Source organism: Fundulus heteroclitus, unplaced genomic scaffold (genome assembly GCF_011125445.2).
Source record: "Fundulus heteroclitus isolate FHET01 unplaced genomic scaffold, MU-UCD_Fhet_4.1 scaffold_516, whole genome shotgun sequence".
Classification (NCBI taxonomy): domain Eukaryota; kingdom Metazoa; phylum Chordata; class Actinopteri; order Cyprinodontiformes; family Fundulidae; genus Fundulus; species Fundulus heteroclitus.
Window position 1 is genome coordinate 39,677 of NW_023396941.1, and position 23,181 is coordinate 62,857.

The following is a 23,181-nucleotide window of genomic DNA, read 5'->3' on the forward strand; positions in this document are numbered from 1 at the left end:
GGAAATGAGAGCCGAACAATTCAGCATTCGCTCATTTGCATATGCAAAGATCGGCACTCCAAGAGGTACAAGTATTTTCACCTAATTTGAAACACGAGAGATTAAAGCGGAAGCAATATGGTGCTTTATGAGGTTTTGAGAGGAGTTGACGGCGACCAGAGGCCGGGCTCGTCTCCTCCTGGCCCCCCAGCACCCCCCCCACCCCCGGCGGGCCTGTTTCTCACCGAGCCGATATGGTAATGAGTGTTATTGCACGAACACCGGTGATGGATTCCTGACCTCAGCCAAGGAGGATTTCGCCGGGCCCCGTCTCTGAGAATGACCGTGGAGCAACATGTTGGAAGGAGCCGCGGGGTCAAGCCTTTAGCATTTATTATCCGCCCGCGCCAGAAAACACAACTCTTTTAGACATCCTAAACATAGCTGGCTGGACACATGGGCTGACAACTTCACTTAGGAACAGCAAATCACACAGGCTTGTTAATGCAGCTGCTGAAAACAGTCCCATTAGGGGCAGTCACTCCTGCTATTTGTTTTTAGTTTTTTTTTTTTTTTTCTCATCACTTGGGCTTGCCTTTTCATAGTCTCTCCCTGTTGGGCACGGAAATAAAAAAAAAGAATGCTCCCTCGAAAAACATTTAACGAAGACATTTCTCTTTCGCTTACGGCTCGGGATGGATATCACAGTGAATAAGACTGGAAAAGGAAGAAGAGAGGCGTAATAGATTTTTCAGTTTCACATTTCTCCGAGAGGCCGCCGCTACGTCGGGCTCCATCAAGCTTGTTTGAGTCATTATGCATTCTCATTACAGCTTTAGCAGAAGTTTCCCATCTGGCGAAGCAATGTCCCTGTTTACAGTCCTCTCTTCCTCCCGTTTCAAACCCCATAGACATCCTCCGAGGCCTAAATGAGCTTGAAGACAAAAAGAGCACTGTGTAGTGTTACACAATGCTGCGCAGAAATTAGCTTTTTTTTTTTTTTTTTTCCCCTCATTATGTTTCCCCCCGCTTTACGGGAAATTAAAAAAAAGAAAGAAAGAAAACAAAAGACGACATATGTAATTACCGCATGACTAAAGCGTAAACATGAGGCTGCAGAAGGCTAATTGTAAGTTTCCCCCTGTCTCCTTTCGGTGCCTGAGTTATGCGATAGCTCACGGTGAGACCCCAGAATATGCATATGCACCGACATGAGAGTACACACCCACACAGATGCTCCCATGCTGCGTTGAGCCCTCGGGCCGATTTTACTTTCAATCTTCCAAAAAGAAAAAAGAAAAAAGAAAGAAAAAGAGGAGGGGGTGCTCCTCTGCGTTGTTTGTTTTTTATTACTAAAAAGTATTTGTTCCCTTACAGGTTTTTCTGATTAAAAAAAAACATGCTGATAGCAAAGATAAACTGAGTAAATACAAATTGATTTTTTGAATGCTGTTTCCACTCAACCTGGCCCGATATGTATCCCCTATGAGTGAACTATGATTAACCACGTTTTTTTTTTTTGTTAAATTTAAGTTCCCTGCCAAACCCATGTCCAATTACTGCCACACCAGTCGAAGAAAAAAAAAAACACTCAAACAGAATCTGTCTAACATAAAGTAAGCTAGAAGTTTTCATACAGGAACACACCACGCCTTGATCTATCCAACTTTACCAATAGATTAGAAACTAAGTTGTTGACATTTATCAGTCTGGAAGGGCTCACAAAGCCATTTCCAAGGTCTCCAGCAAACCACATGAGAGACAATATCTACAAATAGAGAAATCATGCAACAATAGTTAACAATAGGTAATATTGCACCTACTCAGGAATGTTCGACCTACAAATATTTTCCAGAGCAAAAAAAAGGGTGGTGGGGGGGGGGGGGGGGCTAGAGATGTGATACTGGGATGAGTTACTCCTTAAGCGCAAGAACAACACTCTTGGGTTTTGCACCAGAACAATGAAAATGGCAGCACACCTCTGAGAGGATAAAAAAAAAAAAGTTAATGTTGTGGATTGGTCCAGTCAAAGTTCAGACTTGAATCTAATTGAGATGCTGAAGCGAGACCTTAAACAATCCGTTCATGCTGGAAAGCCCTCCAAGACTAGTGAAAGTACTTTCATCCAAAGTGATCCAAAAGTCTTACTGCTAGAGAGCGAACAACATCGTTCATGGTAATTCTTGCCTCCAAGGTCGGGGAAAACCAGTTATAAAGTTTAGGGAGCAATTATTTTTCTCGGAAAGGACCAAGTGTATTTCTGTAGTTTTTTTCCCCCCTTAATAAATGAAATTGGATATTAAAAAAAAAGGCATTTTGTATCTCCTCAGGTTAAACTTGTCTGATATTAAAATTAGTTTGAAGATCTGAAACATTAAAGTGTGGCCATAAAAAAAAAAAAAGCTAAGCAATAAGAAATCTGTAAGGGAGTAAATACCTTCCCACTGGAGCTGTACACAAGGAGATACGTGGCTAGAGTGAGGAGAAGTGGAGCTAGAGTACATTCTCTAGCGTGTGAGAGCCATGTAGTTGTGTCCTCTGCACTTTGTGCGCATCTAAAAAGATGATACTTTTTTCTTTTTTTTTAACAGATCAGGCTTGCCAGTCACAGCCTTAGAGCCTCCTTCGGCAGTTAAAACCGCACCGCTACAACCATGAATGGCATCCCGGCCTTGGACTACGCTCGGATCATTCCTCGCATTACTCCCTTCAGCTCCCCTTTTGATGTGTCGGAGGGAGAACTAGCCACTGTTCCGCAGCTTTTTTATTTTATTGCTCACTCTGCAGAGCGAATGTTCCACGTACGGCATGTATGTATGTGTGTTTGTGAGTGAGTGAGTGAGTGAGTGAGAGAGAGAGAGAGAACCTCTGCTCTTCAAAGGCAGCTAAGGGGCTGTGCTACTTAAGGCCTATTAAACCTGGAGCTCTGTTCCTTGCAGCCGGCAGAGGCAGAGCCTGCATGCTGAGGCAGACAAAACGGTGAAGGGATACCTTTGAACTGGAATCATGTGGGAGCTCACATTTTCACAAGTGCTGCAGAACTGAAAACAATGTTTTGGCGAGTCCCTTGGTACGTGTTTCTCTCTCTTTTTTTTTTTTTTTCCCCCCTTCTGCTAAGGGCCAGCTAACAGAGAATCTGTTAGGACTTTGCCCTGATGGTGTGATATTACAAGCCCACAGTACATAATCCAACATAGTGTGAGTTATTAAAATATGACCATAGCAGCTCCCCAAGGCTATATAAGTTGCACATAAAGTGTCTCTCTCTCTTGCACGTTCAGACACACACACACACACACACACACTATGGTATGCATTCCTGAGGCACAAATGCACGCTGTCTGTCCGTCCTGCTATATTGGGCATCGTCGCGCAGAGTTTTACCCAAAGCTAAAAACAAGCTCATACAGTGGTTTACAAAAAGCCCTTAAGTTTTTGTCACATTTTGTCACACTTGTCAGCGTTCTATTTGGATTTAATGCGTCAGATCAAGACAAAGTAGTGCGTGATTGAGAAACATAGCGAAAAGGACACAGTTATCATACTTTCTTGTAAAATAAAAGAGTAAAGGTGCGGAGTGCATTTTTATTCTATATCCCTAAAAAAACAATTATGTATATAGTGTAATTAGATCACAAGCTATGAACATTTTTACAGTCTTGCTCCAAATCATCACCCGCAACCAGAACGAGAGTGAAATTACACCTGGAGATGGCCATCCACCAAAACTGACAGCCAGAGCAACAAAAAATTGTCATAGCAAATGAAAATGCAACTTGTTAGCCTACCTGTAAAAGGCTATTTATGGTATTTTGGCATAGAAAATCATCCCTATACATCATCCAGAACACCTCATTCCCACAGAGAAACATGGCGGCGTCATGCTGCGGGGGATGCTGTCCTTCAGCACCGGTAAGCTGTTCAGAGTTGAGATGACGGGAACACGGATTAGGCTACAGTAAAGCTCCAAGTTATTCATTTGGGCCAGCTTTAATTTAATCTTTTGGTTTCACTAAAATCTTTCTTCTTATTTGAAGTCACATTCATGTTTTGGGTTGGTCCTGACGTGAAGCTGCTGGAGGATATGTGGAGGGACCAGAAGGTACGGGTGACAGCAAGAAGGCCTCCAAAGACATGGAGTTTGTTAGCAAAGCTAAATGTTATTGGAAAAAAAAGCCGTTGTGCAGTTGTAAGAAGGGTTTGGTTGATGTAATGCCAATCAAGATTTTTCCACTGACCCACTAAGGTACGGAGCGCATTTACAGGGACATCTCAAACAAAAAATTATATTTTGCGTAAAAAAAGTGCAATATTTTTGCCAGCCATCTCAAAAAGTCAAACTCTACATATATTATGTAGAAACATTACACATAGAGGGATATATTCCAAGACTGTGTTTTTTGTCATTTTGATTACCATGGCTTATAGATGATGAAAACCCAAAATTCAATGTCTCAGAAAATTAGAAAACTGTAAAGAAGTTTACTATTAGAACCTCATAATATCGCACCCTAATCAGCTAATTACCTCAAAACACCTGAAAAAGTGTCCTGCTCTTTTAAGCGGTCTCTCCCTCTGGGTTAGAGGGAGAAACCGCTTAAGACAGTAATGGACACCCTTCACAAGGAGGGAACACTATCAGATTTTACAATGCTGCACTGTAACTGTGACCATAACTGTAATAAGTAATGTGCAATAACTAATGTGCAATAATCTAATTAATACACTGTCCTACAACCCGTGCAATAATCCTGAAGTAGTGACTTCTGCTGCTATCCACACCTGAACATAAGTCAGTACACATGTATGTATGTATGTATGTATGTATGTATGTATGTATGTATGTATGTACAAATGTATACAATGTATATGCACATATATACTCGTAGGTACGTATGTATGTAGGCGTATAGATATATGTATATATTTAAGTATATAGATATGTTTATATATATATATATATATATATATAGACCACTAAGAATGTAAATAAGACATCATATGCCCATTCCTATTTCCTTTTTTGTATTTTGTGGTATTCTTTTTGATCCATTGTATATATGAAGATTCACTGTATATAACTGAATGCACCTTCCCTACTCTGCACCTTCTTGTATGAGCCGATGTGACGAGTGAATTTCTCCATTGTGAGATCAATAAAGACTATCTTATCTTATCTTATCTTATCTTATCTTATCTTAACACACAAAAGGTCATTGCTGAAGAAGCTGGGTTTTCACAGAGTTCTGTATCCAAGAATATGAACAGAAAATGAAGTGGAAGGAAGACGTGTGGCAGGAAAAAGGTCCACTTTTAACAGGAGGACCGCAGCCTTGAGAGGAGTTGCAAGCAAAATCCATTGAAGAATTTAGGAAAGCTTCATAAGGCATGGACTGAGGCTGGAGTCAGTCCGTCAAGAGCCACCACACACAGACCAACACAAGATATGGGTTACCAATGTCTTAGCTGGGCTAAGGAGAAAAGGAACTGGTCCAAAGTCCTGTTTCCAGATGAAAATACGTTTTGCATTTCATTTGGAAATCAGGGTCCCAGAATGTAGAGGAAGAGAAGAGAGGCTCAGAATCCATGTTGCTTGAAGTCCAGTGGGAAGTTTCCACAGTCAGTGATGGTTTGGGGTACCATGTCATCTGTTGGTGTCTGCCCACTCTGCCAAGGTACCAAAAGCTGGTTCCGTGACCATAGTGTTCCTGTTCTTCATTGGCCAGAAACCTCCTCTGACCTGAACTTCATAGAAAATCTCTGGATTGTTATCAGGAGGAAGACGAGAGACACCAGCCCCAACAAGGCAGATGACTTGAAGGCAGCTGTCAAAGCAATCTGGGCTTCCACAGAGCCACGGGCTGATGGCCTCTCTGCCACGGCGCATTGATGCAGTAATTCATGCAAGAAGAGGCCCAACCAAGTGTTGAGTGCATAGAAATGGACAAACCTTTTAGAAGCCCGACATTTGTGCTTAAAATATCCTCTTGTGGTTGGTTTAATGTGATATTCTAATTTCTTTAGAGATTTAATTTGGGGTTCTCTTCATCTGTATTCATCATCAAAATTACAAGAAATAAAAGTTTGAAACATTTTACTCTATCTGTAATGACTCTGAATTGAATTACCTTTCCACTTTCTAAAACTTACAGCAAAAATATTGCACTTTTATGCAATATTAAATTTTTTGCACCTGTCTATTCAACCCCTTTACTATGATACCCCTAAACAAAAGTCCAATGCAACTATTGTTATTTATTTGTGCCATAAAAAAATTAATATAAAAAAATATTTTTACCCCTTTAAATCTGAAACTCAGTTGTTTTGGAACGTTAATAAAGGCAGATGATTTCTTTTGAATATTGATACTACTTTCGCAGTATTTTATCACCTTTTGACAGAGGAATAAATATGGGCTTCAATGGGAACACAGAGCAACCCTGGAAGAAAACCCGTTAGATGCTGCAAAGCATTTGAGACTGAGGCAGAGGATCACCTTCTAGCAGGACCATAACCCCAAGCATACAGCCAAAGCTACAATGAAAACCGTGTTGATACATGAGGATGGCCCAGTCAAAGTCCAGACCAAAATCTAACTGGATTGCCAGACCTGAAAAGTAGATGCTTGACATCCAATCTGACTGAACCTGAGCTAATTTGCAATGGAACAGGGGGTCAGACATTTCAGTATCTAGAAAGCAAACGGTGGGTTGCTTTTCTTACATTTCACCATTATGTTCTACTTTGTCTTGGCCTATCACATAGAAATAGAATACCAGTAAAATACAATGAAACCAATGTCTGTGGTTTCCAAAACGTGAAAAAAAAAAAGTTTTAGGAGGAGGAATAGTTTTGTGAGGGACTGTGATCTCTGCCTATAAATCACCACTTCAATGGAGTCTCATGCCAGCGTTACAAACATCCTCACAGTCAGTTGCCCTTAAAGTTGAATCTTCAGAAAAAGCGTCGCGTCGGCAGGGTGGTCTGTGCATTCCTCCCCAAACCTCATTTGAAATGGTGGGGGGGGAGAGAAAAAAATGGGACTGATTTGACTGCGAGTCCTGCAGTAATGATGGATATGCCCATATTGGATTCATTTATAGACCGGGAGAGGAACACTATTGTTAGACCATAATTCAGACAACCTGCTTCTTTCAACTATCGCAGATGAGACTCCCAGGAGGACGCCGCTTCGGGTCAGTCGCCTGCATTAAGTGTGCGGCGGCACGCGCACACGCACGCACGCTCCGCGGGCTCGTGCCGGCGCGCAGTTTTGGTCGCTGGTGCGGTCCCCGGGGGCGCAAGCGCAGGACAGGAGATTTATGTCCTCTGTCGTCCGCACGCTGTTCTCCCGGCTAGCTCGCCGCTCATTAGGGGCTCCCGCGTGGTCAGATGTGTTGCTCTAACAAGCTGAATGGAGTCTTCCCTCTAAAGCCTGAAGGATTCATGAGCCCGGGGTGTTTTCCCTCACCGCGAGAACCCAAAGGAGACGTCACGACGGATAAAGAATCGCGTGGGCAACTTATCTTCATCCAGGCAGGAAGAGGACCGTGAAGCTGTTTCGGGCATCCATTACTGTTAGCCGCGTTTATTAGGCCTCAGCTTAATGATCTTCTCGCAGCCACACTGCGCTTTAAAATTATAACGTTTGCCGTGCTCGCTCTGTGCGTGTGGTTGTGCAGAAAGGAGGGAAGCCGGGGGGGGGGGGGGGGGGGGGGGGGGTGGGTTATTCCCGCTGCCGCAAAAGGCAACCGAAGCGGGACAGTTAGCTAATCTCCACAGTCACCTGATATGAAATGAGCGCCATTCTCTGCTGGCTGTGGAGGCTGGAGCAAATACGATGAACGCACGGACGATTTGTTTGGGAACCGCCGTGCTTACGGGGGTTTATCAGTATTGTTTCTAATCCACTTGATAACGAACCCCCGAGTCTATTTTGCAACTCACACCCGACTGATTGAAGCACGGTTGCTCAGCGGAGAGACACTGACACATCTTTCTATTAGATCAGTGCCGTCGCAGGAGCCTGGTCCAATCGCAGGAAAAAGAAAAAGAAAAAAAAAAGGCCCCTTACGTTGGTAAAATGTAATTTCTTGTGAAAGCTCAGGCAATAAGTGGTAATATCGCTGCCTATGAAGCTCATTTCATCCGAGCGCCGCGCCGCCACCGCCTTGGGATTTAATCAAAAATCCTCCCGGCAGTTCACGAGAGTTGCGTTCAGGCTCTCCACTCCCATGGAATACATTCTAATGATTTCTGTAATGAAGACATATCGCGCGTTCCCCTCGCCGGCCATCGAAGCTTTAATCAGAAAAATAAATGAGCTAACAGCGGCTAATAATCTCCCGCCGGACCGCTTCATTTCCCCCCCCCGCAAGGTGAGAGCAACAAAGTTTCACGCAGGTGAACGGAACGCTGCATTATTTACAGCCCCGCGGTGCGCGGCGGGACGCACCGAAGGGTTTACCCCTCCACACTTCAAGACGGGCGTATTTCAGGCCCGGCCGTCACAAAAGTGGCAAATAAAGCGTCCGCAGTCAAATTTTACAGACCAGTAAAGTGCAGGCGACAAAATGCACGCGGCGTTGACTGCCTCTGCAGTCGTGCGGTGATTCCGGAGTGATGGAGGACGCCATTAACGGTGCCATTAATGAGCCAATTCAGTGTCTTCGTAATCAAATGAATCCGCTCAGTCTAACTCAGCTAAACAAACAGTGGGAGCCGAACGCTGCGACGGGAGCCGTGCCTTCCTCCCGCGAGCCGCTTCTGATTAATCGCTCTGAAAGTTTTGTGCGCTAGGTCATTCACCTCGGCCCCGCTTTGGCAGCAGCAAGTGGCTTGATGGCTCTTAGGAAGTGGTATTTATCATCTCAACAAGTACGGGCTTTTTAAACGCGGGACAGGTCAATTCATCCTACCTTCTAAAACTGTTTGAGTTGGCTCACGCTGCGGGTTTTTAAAAAGATATTTAGCGATCTGGAGAGAGGGTTTCGCTTTTCGGACTCCGCATCCAAAGTAAACCTTTTTTTTTTTCCCGTTCGGTGATGGGGAGGCCTCCAAGCGCCGCCTCTGGAAATGAATTAGCAGTTTACTGGGAGGAGATCAGGAAGGAGCATTCCTCGAGTTAGACAACCCCCCCCCTCCCGCGAGGCCCAGCTTGATGCCGCTCCGCCCTGGCTGCGATATGGCCAGCTTCCATGTTTCATGGGGAGCCAAGGCAAATTTGAGCTGATAGTGTTGGCCCGGCTCGTCGCTGTTAACCTCCGCGTTATCGGGGCTCGGGCCAATTATCTTTCCACATGCAGCAACTGGTGCATCATCTATCACTGCGACGCGAAGACAGGATGAAGGCAATTGACTGTGTGTGAGTAATTTCATTACGGGAAAGTCACGTCGGTGGCTCCTTGGATCTTTCTCTCTCTCTCTCTCTCTCTCTCTGCAATGTCACTGTCAGATTTGTGTTGTTTTTCGCCACTGAAGAAGACGGAGAGCGGGAGGACTTTTATGTATGTGGTCTCAATCTACGCTGCTCTGTTTGGGGGGGTGGGGGGGGGGGGGTGGACCGAGCCAATCTGGCGGCCGCGGCCCTTTCACAGAGACAGTGCTGGGTTTAATTATCCCCAGCTGTGTCTCATCTCCCTCCCCAGCTGGGCTCGGTGCCCCAGTGTCCTCTGCAAGTGTGCCACATTCACAGAGGAGTCAAGGTGAGACACAGATACGGGTTTGCACAAACACACACATGCCTATTCTTGTTTAAAGTACAAAGTGAGGACCGTGCCTTGGCTTCCATAGACTTTCATTCATTTTCAAGCCTTTCTATAGCCTAACCCTAACCCTAACTTAAACTTATTTGATGCCATGGTGCTCAACTTAACCCCTTGCCCAGAATAAAAGTGAGCACCAACAAAAGGTCCTCACTGTACATCAAAGTCCTCACTTCACTGGGAAAATGAGCAAAAAGTGTTCTCGCTTAGTTGCAAATACAAGAATACACACACACACACACACACACACGCACGCACACACCAAGGTTGCGCAGACTGACATGCAGCCACACGGAGCGACCATCCACGCAGAGATCAGTAGAAACAGACCAAATAACAAGAACACCTGCTCGCCTTAATTCAATCACCCTGCGCCCACGCGGTTCCATTTAGGACCCTGTGCTATTCCGATTGAACAAAAACAGAATTTATTATTTAACTGCATTAAAAAGTGTGAACAGTATTTAAAACAAACACGAAAAACAAAAATACACGAAATGAAGCAAAATGATGTGGTCTCATCACAGCCTGGCAAGTGCGAACATGCACAATTAAGGGCTGGCGAAGCTCGTGGTGTGACTAGGCCATTTAATTTGATCACAGGAGGAGAATGCTCACTCGTGGACTCAAACAGCTGACAAACAAATTAGGTGCTGTTCAATTAGTGCGATGATAACTGGTGGATTAAAACCCTTCAGAGCTCTCTGCGCTTTTTTCATTCACACAATGCTCATAGGATTTTGTCCTGATTCAGGCCTTTTTCCTCTCCGGTGTAACAGCTTCTTTAGTTTTCTCCTCGTCAATATTGACTGCTTGGCTTGCAGAAATATTCGTCGCCCCTTGAACTTTCATCATGTTTTCGAGAATCAGCCCACCTAATTAATTTCAATGTGATTTCTTTTTATTTTTTTTATTTTGGTGATACAGCTCTGTGCTCTATAAACATCCTCCCATCAACTCTGACCAACTCTAGCATAGATTCTGAAGAAAAACATCCTCACAACCATGATTCTGTCGCCACCGTGTTTTACACTGAGCCTGGCACGTCTGGCCATTGTCCTTTGCCATCTGTCACAAACATCAGATTAGATGAAGGGCAGCTGGGAACAGCGATGTCACAATCGATTGCCACAGATTATTTTGGGTTTGGACGTTGGGGCCTGAAAGAAAGACCTCTGCCCCAATCAGAATCATTGTGCCGCCTTTCACGGGATCTTCCAGGATTATCTTCACAACTTGATGCTGCCAGCACTATGTTTTACCATTGGGGACGGTGTGTTCAGCATTAGTTTTCCGCCTCACAATAAATGACTACCCTTTGGAAAGATTCTCCAACCTGGGCTGCAAATCTCTGCAGCTCCTCTAGAGCTATGGTACGTCTCTCAGGTATTTCTTTGCTTAAAGAAATCCTTACCTGTCTCAAGAGTTATGACCAGGCTCTTTTGATTTCCAGATGATGGATTGAACTGTGCTCCTTGAGACGTTCTCACAGACATTGTTTTATAGCCTCCATCTTCTTTCTGCTTTTATCCGTTCAGCGGTCGTCATAGTGATTGGCGCGCCTCCATGTATTGTTTAGCAACCAAAATCTGCTTTTAACCTCCTCCAGAACTTTCATCCAGTCTGATGTCTTGGTCTACATTGGGCTGATTGTTTACTACTGTTCACTAATAACTAACCTCCTGAGGACTTTGCAGAGCAGCTGTATTCACGCAGAGATTTTATTACTCCATGGGCACATTTTAATAACGAGGTAACTAATGAGGTGACTTCTGGAAGCTGATGGCTGGCCCAAATTTTATTTTGGAGAATCAGAGTAAACTGTGTTAATTAAAAATGCACAACGCACATTTCAGATCCTTACGGGAAAAAACACAAGTCAAGTCAAAGCCGTGTATTATTTCTCCTCCCTTCTTTCCGCGTCACAGTTATGCTCCACTTGTTTCGGTAGCATGTGGAGCATGAAATTATAGCGGAAAGGCTCAGGGGGTAGCGATACTTTTAAAAGGCCCAGTGGTCGTGTGTAAATTGCCTTTATTGAGGTTTCAGCCAGACTATAGAATTACCAAATATTTAACAAAGACTGGTTGCGGGGCGAGAGATTTGGAGTTTTAGACCTGCACCGTTTTGTAGGTCATGTGGTCATGTTTTTCCCAGACGTTTCCCAGTTTGTTGCCACATTCATCTCTTTCCTTGTTTTGGGGACTCTTTCGCCTTTATTCTGCTCCCCGGCATGTGGAATGCAGCTAAATCCGATCAGGTGATCGACTGAGCCAGTCTGGCGCATTCCACCTCCGCCGGCTCTTTGGTTGTAGGGTGGAAACCTCTGTCGTGCTCAGAGATCATGTGCGACTTCCAATGCATTCGTTTTGAAAGGTGCTGCGGCAGAATGCGAAGTGAACGCATCAATAAACTCTACTTCCTTTCACAATCACGCTGAGTATCTCCAAAGCATTAAAGAGGCCAACTTTGATCATAGCTGCAGTTTTCTCTCTGCCTCTGTCAGCTAAACCTCTTAAAAGAGCAATATTTTTTTTCAGCCACTGGTTCTGCTGCTAGAGTTTACATACGTGGTGAATCTTCTGAGATTTGGTTAATGAGGTCCTTTCTTGTTTGTTGACATGGAAACACCCACACCTACATCCTGAAGAACATTCTTGAGCTGATGAGCTGCCATAAAGAGCTTTTAGTCTTGATTGTTACTCCCACCCACAAGACTTCTGCACCTCGGTCCATCGGCTTGTGCGCCTTTTATCTGGCTTTCACACACACGTCTGCTTTAATGGATTTCATGGTTTACACACCATTCCTATAATTAAGCACTGATTCAATCCTCATTTTGACATTCTATTACACGAAATGTTTCTAATCGATATCCTTGCCTCTTGAAAGTGTGAGTTGCGTGTTACCTATGTAATGCAAAGAAAGAAAGTTACATCGCAGTCAATTAATTATACTGTGGCCCTGGGCTGTACTGTAGCACAGGACAATATTGGGATCTTTGACAACAGCTATTTAAAATCAAACATACAGTTTTGATGAATTCTGATATGAGTTGTTCTTTTGCTATTTTGTTCCTGCTGGATATGTTGAATAAAATACAATAAGTACAGTACCAGTATAGACACCCTTTTGACTCCAGAACCTACTTGATTCTTCATGATGTTAGAGGCCTTGCTCCAAATGAAAGCATCAGACACTCTACTGGACTAAGTTTAGGTGACTGTGTAGGCCTTTGGAGTACGCTAAATTTGTCCCGTTTAAAGAAAAAACACCCGAAAAAAAACAGTTGAGCTTTGTCACATGGTGCATAAACCTGATGTAAGCCGCCATCAGAGGATGGGTACACCATGGTGATGTCGGTATGGCCAGCAATGACAATCAGGTAGACTGTGACTTCTAAGTGACCAAAATGGTACTATAAGAGGCTCAAAGTATACCAAGAAGAAGATATCCCTCAAGGGACCAGAGCCACCCTACAAGCCTGAAGTGTTAGTAGAAGGCCGGATGTATCCATGCTTTCATGCTGTGCAGTGGTGCACACTACTTAAATCCACGCTCCATTGGCACCTTTTTTTTTTAAGTGCAAACATATTTGTTGAGACAACAGAGCACCGGCGCTCCGTACGGATCCCGGAAAGAGACAAATGCTTGTGACAGCATTCCCTGCGCTCGTGTTAGCACGAGCCCAGCTCCGGCAGTTCTGATTGAACCTCAGTTTGACTGAGTCTGACTTGGTCCATCTGTGCAACCGTCCTTGGCCTTGGTTTAAGGTTTGGAGCCGAGGAATGGGGGAGGGGGCTGCAGAGTTATCACACTGAGAGGCTGTTAGGGTCATTACAACCCTCAGCTTCAATATTTCCACTTTTTTTTTTTTTTTTTTTTTTTTTTTTTGATGGGAGCCAAATGCTGCGCTGGAATCCCCGTGTCTGTCTGTCTTTGTTCCCGTCTCTCACCATCCTGTCCGGGGCTGTGCCAGCACAGCTGTGAGCGGCAGCGTGTAATAAAAGTCTAATGCAAGCAGCTGCTGGGGGTTTAAACTGTAATGAGATGGTGTGTGAGATTACCACACTTCGCTAGTCTCTGAGAGCAAGCTTGGCACCCCAACAACCCCACCCCACCATCCTCCAACCCCGTGGTACAATTACACTTTAGCTAAGGCTAATAGAATACACACACAGCGCCTGTAAGCAGGGGCCATAATGAGCTTTAACGTCGCCTCTTCCCCTTTTTTCTTCTCCTCCGTCTCTCCCTCACATCCCCGCAGCTGCACGGAGAGAGCATCCACCCGAAGGAGCATGCTGTAAACTGCGAAGCGGGACTGATGTAGAAAACAGAGACAGAGCTTCTGAAATCAAAGGCATGCCTCGTCAGAAAATTCCCACAGAAGGTGGGGCGGGGGGTTGGGGGGTGGGAGGGGGACCATTTTTCATAGAGGTTGATAGCTGGAAACACGGTTTGCCTGCTTGCATCATCTCAACAAATAATTCAGACCCCGAGTCATGAATAGTTGAAAGGCCCGGTGTCAACTTCATTAGTCATCAGGGGAGTTTGTCGTAACGGATGTATGCGTAACCTGCGTGGTGCCCATAGGCTGAATGGCCGGATCACAATGGGAAGAAGTCTTGCTATGGCGTTGCCGCGGAGCTTTTGTCATGTGCCACTTTATCATGCAAAATCTTTGCTCCTTGATTTTCTCTCCCCCCCCTCCCCCTCGTTCATTGTCTTGCATACCTTCCATTGTCATCTCCGCTCTCTGTTATCCTCTCTCCACTCTCTGCCTCGTCCTGTTATAGGGCGCTCCATCGTGGGCGCGACGGGATGAATGTAGCAACAAAAAAAAGTCCTTGTTAAGATTTTGACACCTCTTCTGAGGCTTGGTTGAAAGTTCGGACTTTCTGGGCGTGAGGCGTCTGTACCTGTCGCAGCATTGCTGGGATAATGGGCCCAAAAGGTGCCGGGACCTCATCGCCGGCGGAGGAGGAGCCACTCCTAATGCATGCTGCTCTTCATTACTCCATGCACAAGGCTAAACTGGATTCGCTGCTCCGCGAGGCCTGAATATGGTGAATGTGACCCCGGGGAGTAGAGGAGCGGAATTTCAATACGCCACCGGGTCGGTATTATTCCACACCTGAATGCAGAGCCTTCCAGACAATTAGTGGAGAATTAGAGAAAGGGAGCCTCTGGGTATTTTGCAGTTTCCGTCTCGCCTCTGCCTCGGCCCTGGCCTTGCCAGCCGGCAGGGATATTTCAGATTTTTACACCATAGGGGAGGGCTGCCTCTTGGAAAGAAAATAGATGTTCTCAGAGACTTCAATGGCAGCGAGTTCAATTTCGGCAGGTATTTTGAAGGTGTCAAGTGAGGTGGCGGCAGTCATTCAAAATCTAAGTGTATTGGGTGTCGGGGAGCTCTCTGCCTCAGCACATTTATTTTCAAAGCTGTTCCCGTTGCTGCGTCGTCAGATGTCGATGCTGAGGGTTTTCCCAAGTTCGTACCGTAACAATTGTGAGATGCTTTGCTGTAGCTATGCGGAAAATGTTGGCAAAGCCAGATGTGGAAAGCAATGAACTGCATTTACCATAATTATAAAGCAATTTAGAAGCAACATCAAGACTGTAAAACAATAATATGAATATTCTGTGCTCGCCAGAGGGGCCATTTGTACCTTGTTTGACAATCAATGATCTAGTCATAGTCTATTGAAAGGATATATGATGATATGACTCAAATATAACATTTCTATCAGAGGAGAGTCATTTAGAGTCATAGTGGCTTCTTCATGCGTATTACTCATATTTTACTACAGTAAACTGTCCCTAAGAGGGATCAGAACCAAAATAATTGGGAAAAGTGGAATACAATGTGTTCAAATAATGATATACACTTTGACTGATTACATGTGAGATTTAGGCATCGGTTCTTAGCCTTTCTCACTATAATTCTTGAATATACAGTATTTAACTAAAAGCATGATCATTTACATAAGTAAAAAATTGTTTGTTTACAGGTATAAAATGGAAGTAGGAAGGGACAAAAAAGGCAATGCATAGGTATAAAATAGGCGTATGTATTGGCAAAGGGTCAGATTTACCCTTACAATGAACAAAATATATAAAGCATTAAATAAGCAAGAACAATAAGTAAATACCACGAGGTCGCTGTCAGCTACACACATTTGGAAAAGAGCTAGAGAGTGTGTTTTGTATTAGATTAAAAAAAATTTAATAAAACATTAGGTCTCCAGAAAATAGCATTGTGTGGCAGCAAATACAAAGAAGTAGAAGACTAAGAATGGAGCCTTGTGGTACCCACAGGGCAAGTCAACAGAGGTGGAGAAAAAAATATTGAATCTGGCACAAAAAATGAGAGGGAGGATGTAAATCATCAAAAGGCTGAACCAGTTAACACGTTAAAGTCTCTGAGTGTTATTTCTGTGCACTTGGACCTTTTCAGCATTTCAGTAAATTCCTGTTTTTACTGAAGCACATGTATGGTTACAACTCACATTTGGTCATGATTACTGCTTACAAAGGGTCAAAGCAAGGGAGCAAAGGTTTATTTATTTTTCTGAATGGGATTTAAATACAACGAGAGTAAGTCTCTGCCTGATATGCAGCGGGCGAGCATCTCCACTATTTTGGTGTCACTGCACCAGAGCTCCGTCACCACCGTTAAAGCATCTGGCCTGCTGACCCAACACAGCGATACGGTACATGGAGGTGCAGAAGTTCAGATACCACAGCCCAAAAGACATTCAAAGAAAAAGAACAGAATTTTTAAATTAATTTACGAATGATTGGGAGGGATGGCAATGTTAAAGAAATTTGCTCTCATTTGCTTGCAACACTAGAAAACTAAACAACCAATTTTTATCACGAGTAAAGAAGCTACGAAAAAAGAAACACAAAAAAAAAACACATTACAATAATAAAGGCGAAGGTTTTAAAAGCCCAAACCTAAATTGCTCATTTAAGTTTTTTCCCCCCAGAAAAACTGGCTTTATCTTTGGCAACCGCGTCAAGCTGGATTTTGCAACTGTGTTTACGTGACTCCCCTGTTGTTTCTGATAAATTCCAGAAAACTCTGTTTCATTCAACTCTTTAAGTCAACAAGCAGTCAAGCAAAGGCTAAGCGGAGCACTCGACAACACGAAGAAAAAAAATTACAACGTTTAGTTTCCAGGGAAATTGCACAAAGTGTCAGCAGCTAGAAAAAATGGAATAGGAATAAGAATGGAGCCTCTTAGTACCCCACCTGGGAGGTCAGCAGAGGTGGAGATGAATTCACTGCTGCTGGCACAAAAAGTTCTTTGTGACAGGTCAGTCCTAAACTATTGCCGCTGCAAAAATAGAACTAAAAATAAGAAAATATTTCTTGAAATGAGAGTATTTTACTTTGATTTGAGCAGGTAAATAAGATTATTCGCCAATGGAATGAGATTTTTACACTTAAAATAAGAACAATTCATCTCCATTATCTTATTTCAAGTGCAGTATATCTAATTATCTTATTTTAGGGGTAAAAATACTCATCCCATTGGCAAATAATCTTATTTACCTGCTCAAATCAAGGAGAAATGCATTCATTTCAAGGAAATTTTACTTATTTTTAGTTCTCTTTTTGCAAACCCACTGATATTATTTTTGTGTGTGCTAATTAAGCATTGTTTAAGTACAATGCCTGATTACAATTTAACTTATATCTAAAAAACGGATTAAAAGCAAAGATTTTTAAAAAAAAATAAATAAATGGTGCACTGGTGTGTGCCAGAAAGTGGTCTGTCTGTAACCGATCGTGCTCTATAGGGGTCCGTGCAGCCTGTCAGAGATGTGCTGCTCAGTGTAACTATGTCTGCTGCTTTCGCCCGGCAAGTCTTCACTTTGTGGCAAAACTCCAGAAACCTCTGCAGTGACTGATGGGCAAAACATGGTGTTGAAATCTCCAAAAAAAAAAAAAAGATAAAGACACAGAAGCTGGAGGCACCAGTGTGTTTACACGCTTGACAGCCAACCCCTGTCAAAGTTTGCTGCAGCTGAAGCTTAAACCTGTAGTGAACTGCTGGCCAGGTTGAAGAAGCCACTCCAAAAAAACAAAAAAACAAAAACATAAGCGGTAACTGCTTGGTTATGCAATGCACTTGCATAGAATAAAATAGGGACAAAGAACCAGACAGAAAGTTGAATAAATAACTCTAGTCTTGCTTCAGTAGAAACTGAAAAAGGTTTTCATCCTTTAGGAAGAGTGCTCGTTCCTAAGTTGCCATTCTTTCAGCATGTAATAGCTATTTAAGCTATCAGCTATAAATATGACGAGTTTACAACAGCAGTGTCTAATCTGTTCCAAAAAAGGCATAACGTGAATTTATCGAGGACAGACAGTAATAGATTGTAGCTGTGGTTTATTTCAGCAGATCAATTAAATTCACTCTTAAGTGAATCACTCGCTCTATGCCATATGCTAAGTTTGGTATGTTCCTTTATAGTGACCCATTAAACAATTTACTGTTTGCTAAAAGTAATTTGAATCAAAGCAGGACTCTACAAACAGCTACATTAAATTAGCAGCTGTTGTGAACGTGGCTATTGTTTTAACAGGGCCTGTAAGAGGCACACTTGTTGGTCTAATAGCTATATTATTTATGTGAAAAACCCAAAAAGCTTGCAGGATCAAAGCATGGCAACAGAAACGCATACAGTCACGCTAAAATGAAAGCGTACCCTGACTCAATTAGTTTAAATGATCCGGTCTGTGCCACGTACTAAAATGTTTTACAACTAAATCATTCATGGCGTCATCACTAATTAAGCAAAGATGAATTTGCCATTAATTTATATCCATATATATATAGACTTCCCACAATCCACAAGGAATAAACACCACACAGACCCTTTTTGATTCTCACCACCCACTGGAACACAAACTTTCTGTCACCAGAACCTTACGCCATTGAGCCGAACATGTCCCCTATTGGACAGGAGGCAAGAACAAGGAACAGAAGCATGTGAAAGATGTTCTCCAAACCTGCACAGATCCTAACTAGGCTTTTGTCAAAACAGCAAGGAAATCCAAAAGACACGTGGCAGAACAGAAGGTAGAGAAGAACAAGCACAGAAACATCGTCATCCCATTTGTTGCTGGAGTCTCTGAAAAACTCAGGAGGATTTTCTCTAAACACAAAATCCCAGTACATTTCAGACCCAACAGGACCTTCAGACAGAGGCTGGTACATCCCAAGGACAAAACCCCCCAAGCCTAAGATTAGCGGAGTGGTGTGTGCGATTCAGTGGCGTGAGGAATGTTCTGATCTTTATATTGGAGAAACCAAAGCAGCTCTCCACAGACGCATGGCTCGACACAGGAGCGCTACCTCCTCAGGTCATTTTAGTCTCATATTAAACATGTTTCTAGGGTTCCCATTTTTCTCCTCAGAAATATTGGCGAGATTAGGAATATCTTCTCCAAAGGGATGCTGAAAAGCTAGTTCAAGCATTTGTTATTTCAAGGATGTACCCTTGTAATTCTCCACTATCAGAAAGTCCATGAAACACAGTTAAAAAAACTCCAGCTGATCCAAAATGCTGCAGCAAAAATTCTAAAGAAAACTACAGAGTTAAAATTTCTCCTATGTTAACTTCCCCTTCCTGTTAAATCTAGACTAGAATTTAAAATTCCCCCTTTCCCATATAAAGCTTTTAATTGTCAAGCTCACTGCATACCATGGTGATCTCCTGAAAGCTTTGACATGGAATACACGGGGCGGAAGCCGACCCATCCCTATAAGGGATCATCATCCTGGGAGGGATTCACAAGAAAGCCAGGATCTCAGAATAAGATGTAGTGATGGTCCTGCAGTGTACAGCTGATTTGATGCACTCTGAAGCAGACATTAGCATGGTAAGTGTAAGGAAACAAATTTCCTTGTATTTGATGCATCAAGAAGATATGAGACAAAGACAACTGTGCATCATTGGATTGAAATTAATTCCAAAAAAGTAAAACATAAAAAAACAACAACTGGACTTCTATTTGCTTTTTCTTCCCATCCAGGAAGCTTTGGAGTAGTGTGGAGTTCCAAGCTTTATAGACCTGCTGGCAGGCCTCATTAGAGCTTAGATTCACATGTAGATTCACCTGGAATTGATCGCCCCTCACAATGGAGAGTCGTTAGGCTCATCGTTAGCCTGGCTCACAGGAGGAATGTTGTGATCACATGCATGGAGGTGTGAAATGGGGTGAAACTTGGCAGGAATCAAACCTATTGCTCTGTTGTAAGTTTTTGAATGTTGAAACCTGAGACCCCCTCTTCTGTTTAAAGTTGTTTTTTCTTGCTTCACATAAATGACTTCCTTCACCCATCTCTCAAACCAATCTGTATTCTCTGTCCAAAATGTGAACAATTTGGTCCTTAAAAGAGTGCAGGTAGACGGCTGAGTCCTGTCCTGGTCAAAGATAACACCAAGGATTTTTACTTTATTACTAGAAGCCAATTTAATGCCTCTGGTATTTAAGTGATTGATTAAACTGTTACTTTTTCAAAGACTCTGATCCAAAGATGACAACTTCCGTCTTCTCAGAATTTTAAAGCAGAACATTTAAAATCATACAAGTTTGGATGTCATCAAGAAATGCTGTAGTCAAAGTAATTGATTGGATTCATCAGGATTCTTTGATAAATATAGCTGAGAGTCATCAGCATAACAGTGGAATCTGATGTCTGATAATTTTATCAATTGGAAGTATATGTATAGTAAATAAAAGTTGGCCCAAGGACTGAACCCTGTGGTACTCCACAAGTAACTTTGGAGCTTATTTACATGAACAAACTAGAATCTGTCGGACAAATAAGATTTAAACCAATTTAATGCTTTTCCCTCGATCCCTACAGTACGTTGAAGTCTTTCTAAATTATTGTGATCAACTGTATCAAATGCAGCACTGAGATCTAACAGGACAAGTACAGACACATGTCCATTGTCTGAAGCCATGAGAATATCATTAGTGACTTTCAACAGAGCTGTTTCAGTGCTATGATGAGCTCAGAAGCCTGACTTAAACAAGTTTAACCAGTTAAACTGGTTATTACTGTGTAAATATTCACATTCTCGATTAGCAACTACATTCTCAATCATTTTTGATAAGACAGGAAGATTAGATATAGGTCTGTAGTGTATTAAGTAATTTTGATCAAAAGAGGGTTTCTTAAATTAAGGTTTATTTTCATTTACCTTAAAAGTCTGTGATACATATCCATTTACCAGGGGTGGAAAGTAACTAGTTACATTTACTCATGTTACTGAAATTAAGTACAGTTTTTGTGTACTTTTTAAAGTAGTTTTACAAAAGCTGAAAGTTTACTTGCACTTCAGTATGATTTGATTTAAGAATTTTACTCAGTTACATTTAAAATCACATCTGTTACTGAGTAAAAAGGAAAGCAAAAAGAAGCAAAAGAAAAACAAAACAAAAAACCTCTGGAAGCAACGGCAGTGATCCATCGGCTGGGTTTGAGGTCAGAGTTATCAGATCCCAACATGTAGGCGCATAAATCTAACCTTATTGGCGCTAGCAAAAACACATCAACTGCAGTTCAAGAGAAAAGAGAAAGATGAAACCAAGAGAAAAGAGAAAGATGAAATACATGACCATACTAGAGGAACCAGTTTAATTAGGTACCAAAAGGGCAACAGCTTTATAATGCAACTCAGTTTGCCAAAAGCGATTGAGTTATCTGCATTTAAAGTAATGATTGCTACTCCTCCTCCTCGGCCCGGGTTTCTGGGAATGTAAAATTTAAATAATTAATAGGAGTTGACTCATTTATACTAACATAATCCTCTTGCTTCAGACAGATTTCTGTGAGACAAAATAAATCAATCTGATTATTAGAAATCAATTCATTAACTAACAAAGTTTTTGACGAGAGAAATCGTATGTTTAATAAACATAATTGTTTTAACTTTTTGACTGAATTGAAGCTGTGATTTTTATGATTTGCTCCTTTTAGCATTTAATCTACTTGATTTTGGCATGTTAAACTATGATGCTGCTTCCTGGTGGGAGACCAGAGAAGATTACAGAATCCAACATTGTTTTGGCAAACTTAAAGACCGAAGCAACACTAATTTAAGTGACATCTGATGGGTGTAACCGGGAGGCATTACAAAATAGAGGCAGACAAAATAAGATTTTATCTTCTTCCTGCTCCCTTTTGCTCATGGGAAATGTACGACAGAAAGTGACTGTTTTTGTAATTTTTGCCGTGGAGCAATAAATAGATCTCAATCTGAAAAGTACTACATCTATTACACATGACATTATTATTAAAGGAGGCAGAGCAAGAACTACACATCTGACACAATGAACAAGAGGAAAGGGAAGACTCAGACAGAGAGGGAGAAACAACAGGAGAGACTGAAGAGCAAGCCATAGTTGTGGTGAAGCTAATGCTAAACTAGACACCCCTCACCATGCTGAGGAACTGTATGAAACACAAAGGGTAAAATTCACCAACAGAAAATAGGTGTTTTAATGTGCTAATGTGTTGGAATACCAGACAGATGTCACTGTAATGAGAATTCAGATCAAATCAATCAGTCTGAATCCCCACACAGATCCACTGTGAAAACAGGAAGCAACAAAATACGTCTCACCCAACCGTTCAAGTCAAATTAGGAGAAGCCTGTTTAAACGGTTTTTGAACAAGCTGCCATTTGTTTTATCCAGGGTATTATGTTTCTGGACAAGCTGACAACATGGGATGCTCTGCATCTAATCACAAATGAGACTCTCAACATGTGTTCTATGTTGTGTGTAAACATGTTTTTAATTATTTATTTTTTTCAAACTATTGAACCCCCACCCGCCCCCCCCTTCATTTTAGGACAACTGCTCTAAGATTACTATTACCTTCCATGTCGAAATGCAGATCAGCAATAAGCAGGTCAGAATGTAAAAATCTGACCACTTTCTGCAGCAACACAAGTCCTACTAGGTTGCACAGATAACATATTTAGGGTTTTATGCTGTAACTGAATGAAGAAGACTTTGCTCTTTTCAGTTTAAGTGAGGTGTTTCAAAATTAAATTCAAGGAAGCTTAAGCTTAATGCAAGAAGCTTCTAGAAGGGAAATGCTGCTGAGACAGGGAGTTAGACATCAACTGATAGAAGAAATACACACAAATGGATATATATATTTGTGTTACATAAAACCAAAGGATTTTTGCTCTGTTAGAGTTTTAGTGATGCAGCTCTACTGTGTAACCTTAGCTTTTTTTTTAGTTTCATTATAAACATTTTAGTAAGACAGTTCATTTCTCAATTTATCCACACAAAAAAAAAACAGATTACATCTCCCGAAGAGGAATCGAAATCGGCTTAAATCTGTGAACCAAAATCAGCCACAAAGCCTCCAGATGGTGTATCTCCAGTATTGCT